Here is an 11110-nt window from a genome sequence, read left to right on the forward strand (position 1 = left end):
AGTGCCCTGACCAGCTGCATCACTGTCTGGGACAGGAACTGCAAGGCATCTGACCGCAAGACCCAACTAAGGATTGTGAGGATCATCAGGGTCTCTCTTCCACCCACCTCAGATATTTATCAGGAGTGCTCTGTAAGCAGGGTTCAAAGCATTGTCAATGGTTCCTCCCATCTGTCCAACAATCTCTTTGACCCCCCCCCCCCCTCCACCCAGCCATCAGGCAGGAGTTAACATAGCATTAGGACAAGAACTGTTAGGATGGGAAACAGCTTCTTCTCCCAGCCATAAGACCACTGAACTCCCTGCCACCACCCAGGTCTCATCACGTGTGAAATGGCAGTAGCGTTATACTGTTTAACTTGTGTCACAAATTCACCTTAATTTACTAGTGGAAATAGTACTTTGTGTGTGAGCTATATGTACTGTGCTGTGCACCTTGGTCCAGAGGTACATGTGTACGGTTAAAAGACAATGAAGTGAACATGAACTTGGTGTGGATGCCTGGCACACTCCAGGCTGCAGGACCACACACAAACTCAGTGCAGACAATGCATAGGCTGGGTGAGGAAGGACCCCAGTTTGGGTTTCTGCCACTACAGGACAGGGAGGAGTGAGTTTGGTGGTAAGCTCCTCAAATAACGAAAGGATGTCTCATTGTTAGGGGTCACATTAGGGGCAACGGTGCTATGGTCTAAAACCTAGGTTTACATTGCTGGATGTAATGTCCATAAATGTAAACACTGTGCACTGTTTTCTTCTTTTGTTGTTAATGAAGTTCATTATTTTCAGCAAGTAAAATATAAACTATATATTTATTTGAACTTTGTGAAAAAAAATTTCACAGCAAATGATAGTGACCTGGAATACTCTGCCTGAAAGTGCAGCTGAGGTTGATTCAACAGAAGCTAACACCAAGTAATTGAAAACAGTGATCAATTAGTGTAAGAGCAGGTTCAAGCACGGTGCTCCGTCGCCTCTTTCTGTGATATTCATTCCAAGGATCTATTATTATTGAACCACAATAGATTAATAAAGCTTGAAAACAGCACACTTAAACTTTTAATTGAGACATTTTCCACAGTCCTTTTCTGTTAAATTATGCTATTGAAATGTGAAATAAACTACAATAAATAAGACATTTCATGTAATAGTAATCCAGACTTGTGTCTCTCTATTAGATACTTGGACACCCGTCTAGTTGCCAGAGGGAAATGGACACCAGCATTAGGCCATAAGCTGGTTAGTGATTTCCTGGAATCTATTATTCACCCTGACATTTCAAAATGTAGTTTTTAAAAGCATCTTTATTGAATTATGTGGTAACTAACACCATCATTTCCTTCCCCACTCAGGAAGGTGAATTACTGTGGGGATGCCAGTACATAAATTTGTGGTTAAGTTACTCGCAGGATAGATTGATTGTGTGACCAAGACCCTTCGGATCCCTCGGGCAACTTTTCACTTCCTTATTGCCCTCTGTGACTTTGATGTCCTGGGCTAACCCATTAAAATCAGTAAAAACTGGGGAGAACTGGAAAGTATGGTTTATTCCAATTCCTGTCTGGATTATAGTTGTACAATCACTTCACTTCTTTTCAATTTTTGAGTAGTTATTGTATGTGAATTGACTGGAATCTAAAAACAATCATAATTGACAATCTTTATTCACTGCCACCCATGGCACAAATAAAAGAGGATAAATGTTTGTCTTGGTCACTACTTTGCTACGGTGTTAGAAACCTTAAAGCGTGGATGCACTTGACTTTCCCTCCTTCATTCTGGTTTCCCAGGCAACGCATTTGTGATGAAGAACTCATCGAGCAATGTTATTGGTGCCTGAACTCACTGTATACCACAGATATTCTGCGATCACTGCTCTCCTTATGAGTGCCTTTCCAAACTGGCCTTCACTTACTCCCTACACTGTCTACCTCCAGGTGCTGAGAATGTACCCCTCTCTTTCACACGCCTACACCATTCACATCGTGAACTGCTAATTCCTGCTCAGCAATATTCAGAAGCAGACCGGTACAGTGCACCTGCTAAATAATTAACACTGTGTATGTATGTCTGCTCCAAAAGCCAGCTAGTTATGTTAATTTTTTTTGACAACTACCTTAGAAACAATTAGGAAGGCAAGTGTCATGTTAACCATTATTACTCAAGAATATGAGCACAAGGACAAAGATATCTTCTGCAGTCACACAAAGCCTTGGTGAGACCTCTTACGTGGACTATTTTGGTCACTTATCCTAGTGTAGAGAGAATGCAGCAAAGACGTTTTCTGGGATGGTGGGTCTACCATAAATCTGGAGATGGAGAAGGCTAGACCTCTGTTCTCTAGAGTTCAGAGGAATGAGAGATGACCTCATTAGAACACTTTCTTCTAAGGCCTGACAGAATAGAGACAGGAGAGGAGATTCCCCTGGCTGAGGAATCTAGCATGAAAGATAACAGGCTCAAAATAAAAATTAGATTGTACAGAACTGCAATGAGGAGAAATCACTTCACTTGGAGGGTGATGCTATGAAATTCTCAAACAGGGAGGGCCATGGAGGCTCATTCATCGATTGCATTCTGTACATAAATGAATATATTTATGAATAGTGGATACATTTAGGAATATGGGAATACAGCAAGAAAATGGTGTTAAGGTAGATTAGCAAAAACCCTGTTTGATGATGGAGCATGCTTAAAATACCAAATCCTGCTGTTTTAGAAATGCAAGCTTTCTTACATCAACACCTTAGATGGGGCTCATTGGGCCCCAAAACACTGATGCAATCACAAAGAAGGCACATTAGTGGCTCTACTTTATTAAAAGTTTGAAGAGATTTAGTAACGCTAGTAAAGGCTCTTGCAAATTTCTACAGATGCACAATGGGAAGGATTCTGACTGTTTGCATCAGCAGCTGGTGTGGAGACTCTAAAATGCAGGGTTACAAGTAGACTCAGCCAGGGTTACACGGGGCCGCAGAGTCCAGCAGACTCAGTCAGCTCCATCTCAGGCACAACCCTCACCGCCACTGAGGACATCTTTAAGAGGCAATACCTCAAGAAGGGTGTATCCATCATAACAACCCTCACCATCCGGGACATACCCTTTGCTCACTACCATCATTAGGAAGGAGGTGCAGAAGACTGAAGACTCACACTCAGCATCTTAGGAAAAGCGAGTTCCCTTCCACTATCAGATTTCTGAACGATTCATTAGCATGATCTTGTTATTCCTCCTTTGCTATATTATTTTTGTAACTTATTTTTGACTTGCACTGTACTGCTGCCATGAAAGAACAAATTTCATGACGTATATCAGTGATAATAAACCTGATTCTGATTCCTTTTTGATACAGAAAGTATCACCACAGAAACATTCAATACAATCCATGAGCATCTCAGAAGAAGCACATAAAGGAAAGAGAACCACAAGCAACAATGAACAAAGAATAGCTAAAGGTAGGAGATAACCATTTAATGCACCAAAAAGCTGCCTGCACTCTCTGGAATTCTGTGCACTATCATGTTAATTTTATTCAGGAAATGAATCATAAAACTCAACCATAGGACCAAAGAGAAAAATTGATGATGTTTATTTCCTGAGTTCTGTTTATTTCCTGTCCTTTAGAAACATGTCCCAAACCTTTGATCTGCATTTATATCACAAAATGTGTTAAGTATAAAAAGACAGAATCCGTTTTTGCTGATTTCGTTTGAGGGGGAAATGCTGGCCAGAGCAAAGGTGGATTCACCTGCAGTTCTTTTAGGATACTATAGGATCTTCAGCAGTTCCAGATTGAATCTACTGAGCCAGAGTATTATGAACTGCAGCGATGCAGCACAATATTAAACCTGGGAAACCATACGACCATTAGATTTCGGAGCAGAATTAGGCCATTTGGCCCAGTGAGTTCTGGTCAATATGGATCAAGAATCTAACTTTCTAAAGTGAGTTGAAAACAGCAGATCTTAAAATCCAAAAGACACATAGTCTTCACTGTAATAATTGAATAACAGAGGAAACATATGCGGTACATTGATTTGTGACGAAATATATGTTTACTGATGTTTGGAAGTGTTACATACGTGGATGTGTAACGTGCAGGTAGGGCTCGTCAGCCTTGGATGGCAGCCCGCCTAGGAGAAGGAAGACTTTGATTTTAAATCTCTGCTGCCTTGCGGCCATACCCACCCATGGGAAAGTCATCGGGAGTAAACCCCGAGGAAGAAATCCGGAGTCAGGCTCCCTAATGTTTGATGTGGTTTACAACTTCACTCTGGCAGCCTCTGCGACGACACTGGTGCCAAGTCCCTTGGACTACATCAGTGACGTGGAGAGGGGGATCCCACTGCGTGGGCAACAGCCAGTTCTTCAAATCTTCCCACCCTGGCTTGCACCCTGGAGAGGACACAGTCTACCAGAGGCGCAAACCCATATCCCCCTGGGATTGATGGCTGCCTACTACTACTAATGTGCAGGTTGGAGTTGATAATGTTGCATTAAATGGGATCAAATGAAAACATGCAGAAACTGTCAGCTGCCTGCTTCTAACACATGACCCTTAAATTCCTAACACTCAACCCTATTCAGAAAAAGATACATAAAGCACCAAGTTTTGCAAAAAGCTAGATGCTCTAATATTAAGCAGTAAATATTTTCCACTCTTCCAAGTCAGGAAGTTGGACATTTTCTCTGGAACATCAAACTTCCCCTTCGAAAAGAAGACGTTCTGTACGATACACTAGAGTTGTGTGTAAAATTAATTGATCAATTAGAGTTGAGAATCTGTCCTTAAAGACATAGTGACAGCTCTGGAATTGCAGGCTGCTTACCACAGCGCAGACTCAGGTCTCATTACGTACTCTGTTCCCAGAACTTCTGGATTTGGAGGTGAGAGTCTTGAGAGTGAGACAACACTATTCTGACTTCTGAAGCAGGCAAGCAAAGAAATTTATTGGGGCACTAACTGCAATTACATTTTTGATATGTCCCAGTGTCGAGGTGTGAAAAATGTAGTAAATCTCCATTGCTGAATAAAACATTGAAAACCAGCTCACCCAACAGGTCTTATTCCGTGAAGGTGAGGGACAAATTTAATGAGACCATTTCACTGCAACATCTTTCTTGACTGGAATATAAAACAAACAGATCTTGATCAGCAAAGAGCACCTTCAGAGGTCAATCACAAGAGGAATATACATTGCAAATGACAAAATTCTTTGGAGGAGTGACATACAGAGAGATTTTAGGGTGTGTCCATAGTTCCTTGAAACTGGTGAATAGACTGGTAAAGAAGGCATATAGTTTGTTCATCTTCATCAATGGGGGATTGTGTATAAAAATGAAGATGAAATGTAGCTGTATAAAGCTTTGGTTAGGCCACATTTGGAGTATTGTGTACAGTTCTGGGTACTACAATATAGGAAGGATATGGAGGCTTAAGAGAGAGTGCAGGTGAGGATCACCACGATGCTGCCTGGTTTAGAGAGCATTACCTACAAGGAGAGGCTGGACAAATGTGTTTCCACTGGAAGGTCAGAGGCTGAAGAGAGACCTGCTAGAGGTATAGATAGAGTCGATAGTCACAGCCTTTTCTCCCAGGGTGGAAATATCTAATATAGAGGGCATTGTTTTAAGGTTAAAGAAAGTTTAAAAGGAAACTCACAGAGAAAGGCTTTTTGTTTACCCACAGAGAGGGACAGATATCTTCAACACAGTCAGTGGAGGAAGTCGAGCCATATTTAACAGGCATTTAGATGTACACATGAATGGGCTGGAAATAGTGGGATACAAACCATATGCAAGAAGGTTGCTTTGGTTTAATTTGTCATCATGGTTGACACTAACAGATTGAGCTGAACTCTGGTGTGCTATATTCAAATGTAAACTGAAATTGCCAACTCACTAAACTTGCTGTGGATTTCTTTGCTCTTGATTCATCACAGTGACAGTCTGTTTGTTAATCAGTTCGTGAATGTGCAACTACCAAAATGAAATTAACTTGAGATGGCAAGAATCAGATATTGGTAAGGATCCAATACTATCTTATCAGATCACGGGTTTCATAGTTTTCAGGATTTACCCAACTAAACAAACGTGCAAGAGATCCATGCAGTCTCACGCGAATGATATTTATAGAAATGTCAACTTCTATGTTTGCTAATAATCATATCCTATGTTGACTGACTGGGTGCAACGAAGTTTAATATTAACCTTCTGTTTACATTAGTTGATTGATAGATGATCTTTTTCTCCCCACCTCACAGGTGAAAATTCAGATCACTTTGAGATCTGGGATAAAACTGAATCCATCACAGCAGTGAACAAATGCAACACTCAAAGGAAGGTCTCAAATTCATCCCTCTGTGCAGTCCTGTAGAGTAACTGGAGCTCAGGATTGAATACAAATGGGTTTCACTTCAAATTAGAGTTGAACAGGTTTAATTACAAAAAAAAATCTGCTGGCACACTTTCATGATATCTGATATTGATGTGTGGTTACCTAAAGCCTTGGCTATCTTTTATATTAAATCCATTGAAGCATTTAACAATATAACAGTAATATTACTATGTATTAGAGCTCTACAATAATGATTGACATATTCAACAATGTACAAGTCCTACAACAGAACACACTGTGGGCCACATTTGGTTCCAGTTCTGTAATTCATTTTGCTCTTAGCCAGAAATAATGCTGATCTACATTCAATTTTAAGTTTCTTTACCAAGGACACAATTTAATATAATCAGCATTAATGTGTAGAAACTCCAAATGATGGCTGACAACTTTCCATAATGGATAGAACCAGTCAGACCCAGGATAACCATCATTTGAGAAATTACAAACCAGACCATTACCTGTGATTGTACAATTTTGGTTTGTATTGACAGTATTTGATGGTTGTGTAGAGTTTTAAATTCAATAGATTTAAACTAAGTTTCATCCAGTTCTCTGTCTGCTTTCAATGTATAAAAGTTTCTTAGGTGATTTCTGTTTTTATTAGAATATCAGTTTTACCCTACTAAATTTAGACCATTGATTGAGATCTTCTGAAGATAACAAATCTCAGCCACATAGGAATTACTTAAAATCTGTGAGAAATTAAGAACTTCAGTGTCAATGTAGATGGACTACTGATCCATTTGGTCAAGGACTAAAGAACAAGTTGTGTTCCTTCCAATAGTTTGAAGAGATTCATTTATATCAACTGTTAGAAGAACATCCTATTTACAAATCTGCTGAGCTAAATATTTCTTAATATATTTAATTATTTCAGAAAGCGCTGTAATCATTTTTTAAACTGATGACTTTTGTGGAACTGAACACATTCAGTGTCACAAACACAAAGGTAGCAAAGGTGAATCTGCAAAGTGTACAATCACCCCTGGTTGTAAAGGATTATTATTAATCTCACAAGGATGAGTGTCTTTGATATTGGGATGACTTAAGAGTAAGTAATTGGTTCAAAGGCCGGCCGGTGGTGCCGTGGCATCAACACTGGAGTTTGAGAAAGATGGTCCTGAGCTCAAATCTGGTCGGGTCCCAACCTGGGGAGCAGCAGTATCTGCTCAGAAGAAAAGCCTGGCAACCTACTTCTATATTTTGCCACAAAACCCCTATAGACAACTACACTATCCATAGGGTCAGCAGGAGTCAATGACAACTCAACAGCACTCAGCAACAATAACTGCTCCTCACTACTCTCCCTAGTGATACTCAGAAAAGGGCAACTCCTGTTCCACTTGTGAGCTCCCCCCAGCACAATCCTCACACTATGTTGGTCATTGGCACAAGCAACTGCATTTCGCTGCATGCTCTGACGCATATGTGACAAAGTTCACCTTTCATCGCTTTCTCCTATATTAGAAGCATTTTAGGTAAAGATAATGGAGCCTGAGATGCCAAAACCATTGTAGGTTCATTATATCCAGCGGTTGCTGCCAGTCACCTTGCCCTTAACCGGAAATGCCAAGATAGCAAACAACTTGTAAATCAAACACACCCATTTTCCATTTGACACAATTAACAGACCTCCTTAGGTTGCATTATATTCTCCAAGCTTCAAGTAGTCAAGGATTGCGTAGATAACTTTCAGATGTATTCAGGCTAAGCCAGTGACTTAAGAAACTACAATATTTTTAAGCCAGAAATTAATTTATTCAGCATTTTGTTTGTCTACACGTAGACACTTGATGTGGATAATCTAATTATTTTCCCCTCACAGAATTCCTACTACATGTAGTGCCTGGGTCAGATTTCTACTGCTATGCTGTGAGGTATTTTTATTTTGGCAGTTTTCTGCAAAAACAGTGTGCCCTGCTGTTAAAGGTGTTTTGGCTTTGACTAAAGATAAGGAGCCATTTTGTCCAATTTAGGAATGTTGTGTCAGTCACCTGGGTTTGTCTTGGCAATGTGATGTAACTTGCTGCCAAGTGGGATGTGATGCAAGATTTGAGAGAACTGGGAGGGATCAGATTTCTGAAGGACAGTAGTCTAGTTTAGGGTCTTTTGGCAGGAGCTTAGGGGATCCCACATTAAGGGGAAACCCTAATGTGGAAGTGCTTTGGGCAGATGAATGGTTCAAAGGAGGAAGTGCTAATACCCCTGAGTAAGCCAGCTTGTTCAAAATGATCTCTGAGGGAAGTTTGAACTGTGGCTGGTGTCTTTCACGCAGAACATGGGTTCAGTGTGTGAGTCATCAAAGCAAAGCATCCTGACTATTTCAGAAACAAGCTCCAATGTTTATGTGCATATTTAGACTAGTTCACAAGTAATTGGCCTTTTTATTTTCTTTTTCTCTCTTCTGTTAATTTGTTAAAGTTGAAATGTTGGTAAATGTATTTCCTTTGTAAATTTTATGCAGTGTATGATCTGTTATTTCCTGGTGAACGATAACTTACCATGGGGAAGTACTTACACAGCATTCACGATTCTCATTACAGCTTTTCTGTTTGGCTGAACCCAAATCATACCAACCCTTGATGTGTGTTCCTTAGGGGAGGTGGCCTTCTCCCCACTGAGTCATGGGACTGTTAGCAGAGTTAGCTAGCGGGCCAAGTTACATACAAAATGTTATTAATGAGGTTAGAACTTCACCTGCAGTAGAATCATTGTTACAAACATCTCTGCAATAGCCAGCCGAATGGAAATAGTGTACGTTCACATTTGGTTTATCTCTACACAATCCTTTCTTGCATAAGATAAAAGGTAGTGTTCCCTATTCATAGGTTTCATAACGGCTTCAGAATTCTAGTTCAAAAACATTGCAAAGATTAGGATGGGGACATCCCATAAATAAGTTTAAAAAAACACTTTAAAAAGCTCATTAGATAGTTAGATGGATAGGAAGGATTAAGAACTTGGGCCAAATGTAACAAATGGGACTAGCTTGCAGGAGTGTCTTGGCTGGCATGGATTAGTTAGGCCAAAGGGCATATTTCCATGTTAGAAACACAGAAAACCATCAGCAGAATACAGGCCCTTCGGCCCACAATGCTGTGCCAAACATGTCCTTACCTTAGAAATTACCTAGGGTTACCTATAGCCCTCTATTTTTCTGAGCTCCATGTACCGATCCAGGAATCTCTTAAAAGACCCTATGGTATCTGCCTCCACCACCAACGCCGGCAGCCCATTCCACGCACTCACCACATTCTGCGTAAAAAACTTACCCCTGACATCTCCTCTGTACCTACTTCCAAGCACCTTAAAACTGTGCCCTCTCGTGTTAGCCATTTCAGCCCTGGGAAAAAGCCTCTGACTATTCACATGATCAATGCCTCTCATCATTTTATATACATCTATCAGGTCACCTCTCATCCTCCGTCACTCCAAAGAAAAAAGGCCCAGTTCAGTCAACCTATTCTCATAAGGTATGCTCCCTAATCCAGGCAACATCCTTGTAAGTCTCCTCTGCACCCTTTCTACGGTTTCCACATCCTTCCTGTAGTGAGGCTATCTGAATTGAGCACAGTACTCCAAGTGGGATCTGACCAGTGTCCTGTATAGCTGCAACATTACCTCTCAACTCCGAAATTCAATCCTCTCATTGATGAAGGCCAATGCACCATATGCTTTCTAAACCACAGAGTCAAATTGCCCAGCAGCTATGGACTCAGGCCCCAAGATCCCTCTGATCCTCCACACTGCCAAGAGTCTTACCACACTGTCACACTTGATTGGTCGTATTCTCTCACGTCTTATCCTCTTGTTCTTCATATACTTGTAGAATGCCTTGGGGTTTTCCTTAATCCTGCCCACCAAGGCCTTCTCATGGCCCCTTTTGGCTCTCCTAATTTCTTTCTTAAGCTCCTTCCTGCTAGCCTTATAATATTCTAGATCTCTATCACTGGCTAATTTTTTGAACCTTTTGTAAGCTCGTTTTTTTCTTGACTAGATTTACAACAGCCTTTGTACACCACGGTTTCTGTACCTACCATCCTTTCCGTCTCATTGGAACGTACCTATGCAGAACCCCACACAAACATCCCCTGAACGTTTGCCACATTTCTTCCGTACATTTCCCTGAGAACATCTGTTCCCAGTTTATGCTTCCAAGTTCCAAGTTTCTATTAGTGGGGAACCATTGCTCGGAAACAGCAAAAGAGGAGTTACCCAAAGCAGGGTAACTTATTACTCCCTTCACCGAGTAGAGAGAGAAAAAAATAAAACTGATAACTCTTGACACCATCTCCGTTAGAAGAAACACTCCCCGTGTCCAGCATCAAAACAGTGGATACTTAACGTCGACTGCACCACTTCCTAGAGATGCTGCCTGGCCTGCTGCGTTCACCAGCAACTTTTATGTGTGTTGCTTGAATTTCCAGCATCTGCAGAATTCCTGTTGTTTGATACTTGTTTGCTTTTGTTCGGGTGGAAATAGCTTCAGTAACTCAGTAACTTTGTTGTATTATCCTGGTCTTTTCAAAAAAAAAATTGTTTCAGATTAAACATAACTCATTTTAGAACACGGAACAGTACAGCACAAGCCCGTTGGCCCACAATGTTATGCCAACCTTTTAGCCTGTCCCAAGATCAACCCTAACCCTTCCCTCCCATATGGTCCTCCATCTTTTTTCATCCATATGCTGATCTTACAGTCTCTTAAATGT

The sequence above is a fragment of the Mobula birostris genome, chromosome 17 (assembly GCF_030028105.1).
Source record: "Mobula birostris isolate sMobBir1 chromosome 17, sMobBir1.hap1, whole genome shotgun sequence".
NCBI classification, from domain to species: Eukaryota; Metazoa; Chordata; class Chondrichthyes; order Myliobatiformes; family Myliobatidae; genus Mobula; species Mobula birostris.